Source organism: Equus quagga, chromosome 10 (assembly GCF_021613505.1).
Source record: "Equus quagga isolate Etosha38 chromosome 10, UCLA_HA_Equagga_1.0, whole genome shotgun sequence".
NCBI classification, from domain to species: domain Eukaryota; kingdom Metazoa; phylum Chordata; class Mammalia; order Perissodactyla; family Equidae; genus Equus; species Equus quagga.
The window spans coordinates 103,736,478-103,740,452 of NC_060276.1; positions in this window are offsets into that span (position 1 = coordinate 103,736,478).

The window sequence follows — 3,975 nt, forward strand, 5'->3', positions numbered from 1 at the left end:
CCCCCCCCCGTTCTTCCTGGCTGCTGCCTCAGGCCTCAGCAAAGTCATCCCGTGGACGTCCGGGGGGCCTTCCCTGACCACAAAGGTGATTCGTGCTTCATCCCCAGGGTCCAGCGTAAGTACCAGTTCCTCTTTAGGTTCACGACAAATATTTATTAAATAAATGAAAACCAACTACAATAACAATTAAACCTACCCCAAATCGCATTCCTTCCTATCAGCTCTCAATGGAGAACAAAGGCAAGGGTAGTGTTCCGAGTAATGCATGCATTAATGGACACTTTATTAAATCATATTTTGATAGTCAAAAGCCAAAATCCAAAGGGGGGTGGAACAGATGAGGGGGAAAAAAACGAGCCCCTCATTATCTGCTCATCTGCCACTAGTTGGTGCATCTTGTTATAAAGTGCCTCCATTGTCACTTGACTTTATGAAATCCTGCTCTCCCTGTCTTTTCCTCCTTCTCTCCTCACTCTCAACTGACAATTTTTGAGCACCTGCTGTGTGAGAAGTGAGGTACTCTGTGAGAGTACCTATGTTGTCTCTTCACAGTAAACCTGATAGATGAATAGCATCCTCATTTTACAGGTGAGTGAACTAAGACACGGAAAGGTTAAAGTAATTTAAGATTACTCAGCTTATAAATAACAGTCTGGATTTGAATCCAGGTCTCCTGACTCTTGCTTCTATGTTCTTTCATAATACCAGCCTGCATTTTTTAAAGTAGACTTTAGGGGGCCAGCCCAGTGGTGCAGCGGTTAAGTTTGTACATTCCACTTCAGCGGCCTGAGGTTCACCGGTTGTGATCCCGGGTGGGGACATGGCACCGCTTGGCAAGCCATGCTGTGGTAGGTGTCCCACATATAAAGTGGAGGAAAATGGGCACGGATGTTAGCTCAGGGCCAGTCTTCCTCAGCAAAAAGGGGAGGATCGGTGGCAGATGTTAGCTCAGGGCTAATCTTCCTCAAAAAAAAAAAAAAGCAGACTTTAGTTTTTTTTTAAAGCATTTTTAGGTTCACAGCAGAATTGAGTGGAAAGGACAGGGAGCTCCCACATACTGCCTCCTCCACAGCCTCCCCTACCATCAACGTCCCCTACCAGACTGGTACATTTGCTACAATCAGTGAACCTATATTGACATGTTATTATCACCCACAGTCCATAGTTTACATTACTGTTTTCTTGGGTTTTTTGTTTTTGTTTTTGTTTTTTTTTTTTTGGTGAGGAAGATTGACCCTGAGCTAACATCTGTTGCCAATCTTCCTCTTTTCGTTTGAGGAACATTTTCGCTGAGCAAACATCTGTGCCAATCTTCCTCTATTTCTATGTCAGACGCTGCCACAGCATGGCTTGATGAGCAGTGTGTAGGTCCACGCCGAGGATCCAAATCCGTGAACCCTGGGCCACCAAAGCAGAGCATGCGAACTCAACCACTACGCCACCAGGCCAGCCCCTACATTACTATTCACTCTTGGTGTTGGACATTCTTTGGGTTTGGACATATGTATAATGACATGTATCCACCATTATAGTATCATACAGGATAGTTGCCTTGCCCTAAAAATCCTCTGTGCTCTGCCTATTCCTTCCTTCTCCTCCCAACCCCTGGCAACCACTGGTCTTTTTATTGACTCCATAGTTTTGCCTTTTCCAGAATGCCATATATTTGGAATCATACAGTATACAGCCTTTTCAAATTGGCTTCTTTCACTTCACAATGTGCATTTAAGGTTTCTCCATGTCTTTTTGTGGCTCGATAGCTCATTTCTTTTTAGGTCTGAATAATATTCCATTGTCTGGATGCACCACAGTTTATTTATCCATTTACCCAGTGAAGGGAATTTCAGTTATGTCCAAGATTCACCAGCCCTCCTTTTGATTTTAAAAATGGGAAGTGAGAGTGTGAAGATAAGTGAACTAGAGGAGTAAGGATTACTTAATAAAGTTTTACTAAATTTATAACTTTAATCAAATATGTGTGTGATTTGAAGCAGTGGCTCTACTCTCCCAAGTGCCCGGATTCTTGATTTTTGTGACAAACTATTTCAGATGGTGTGAATCCTCTTGAAGTCCATTTATCCTGGTCCTTTCATTTCTAATTAAGGAGGGTTTTCAATCTTAGTAGTCTTTCTCTTCCCCTAAAAGAGGTCAGAAAAGATTTTAAGTACAGGAATGGTGTGGCAGGATAATTTATTGAGAAATTAAATCTGTGTTTTGTTTTTGCTGCTCTTGCAGGGGTCAAAGAAAGGGCTGGCTGATCTTCCCTGACCCAAAAGACAACGGAGCCTTTGGGGCTGGGCTTTGCACTGCTATGCCTTGACGAGTTTGTTAGCTGCTTTTCTATAGTAGGGTGCTTTGGTTTCTAGGGCTGAAAACAGAAGTTGGAAAATATAAGAGACATTTTGGTGGTTTCTGTAAATTCATTCCCTCTTCTATTGGTATCTACCCCCACTTTTATTTATTTCATCATGTGGTGCATCGTGCTTAAGGGGGGAAGTAGCCCACTTTGGTTGTAGTAATGGGATATATGGCTCAATCTAAAAACTGATGAGGAGCCAGCCCTCATGGCCTAGCAGCTAAAGTTTGGCACACTCTGCTTCGGCGGCCCAGGTTTGGTTCCCAGGCGTGGAACCACACCACTCATCTGTCAGTAGCCATGCTGTGGTGGCGGTTCATATAAAAGAACCAGAAGAATTTACAACTATACACAATTATGTACTGGGGCTTTGCGGGGTGGGAAGGAAGAAAAAGGAGGAAGATTGGCAACAGATGTTAGCTTAGGGAGAATCTCCCCCTGCAAAAACACAAACCAAATGAAAAACTGATGAACTTAATTCTGACCACTGGACATGGCTCTTGGTTCAGGGATGGGCACATCACCCAATTAAGGCCAATGAGAAAGGAGGGGACATTTCCTGGTGGCGTCTGTGAAAGAAACTAGTTTGCTATTCAGAGGAAACTTCTGGAAGAATCTCTCTCTTCTCTTTCTCTGTTTCCACCTCCTCTGAGCCCACATGAGGAAGCATGTAGCATCAATTGACAATAATCTTGTGACCAGGATGAAGCTGACTTTGTAGAAAGCGGAACAGAAAGAGGAAGAAACTGGGTCTTCAATGATGTTGTCAGATAACTAAATCAAACGAACCCTGAAGTTTCCTCTGGACTTCCACTTACACAGGCTAGTACATTTCCTCTACGGTTGAGGCCAGCTTGGGTAGATTTTCATTGCTTGGAGTCAAAAGTGTCCTAACTTTCACACTAAGCATTCTCCATATATCCTGCATATACACTGTGTATCCTGCATATATACTCAGGAACAAGTCCCGTATATACATATGTATATGAGTGTACATATACATGTATATGTATATGAGTGTATATGCAGGAACACATCCTACATATGTTCCTGCATATACACTCAGGAACAAGTCCCCCACTGATGGCTGCTGTTGGATGTCTTGCCAGCTCTGCATATGGGAATTCAAATCCAGATTCAATTTGATTTAAAAAAAATAAAGGTAATGTTTCACATGCCCAAGTATTATAAGACAAAATTACATCCTATAATATTCAGAATAAAAGAAACAATAAGGGAGAATGGTTAAGTAAATCATGACATATGCACTCAATGGACCATTACACTGTCATTAAAAATTTATTCTATGAAGTTTAGATGAGAACATGGAAAATGCAAACATTGTAAGTGGGTAAAAGCAAGATACAAAATTATGTATTAAATTTGAGCTCAGCTATGAAGAGATCACAAAAACTTCATTAAAAAAGTCTGGAAGGAAACAGCAAAATGTCAACAATACAAGACCACTAAAGAGTGTTTTGAGTGATACCATTGTTAGATTGACATTTAGGAAATCCTTTGGAGTCCCTGGGTGGGACTGTGATCCAAAATTATGAACCAAGGATAGTTCATGTGAATGGCCTTATTCAGTTCTTCTTCACCCCAAAAGATGAAGGTTA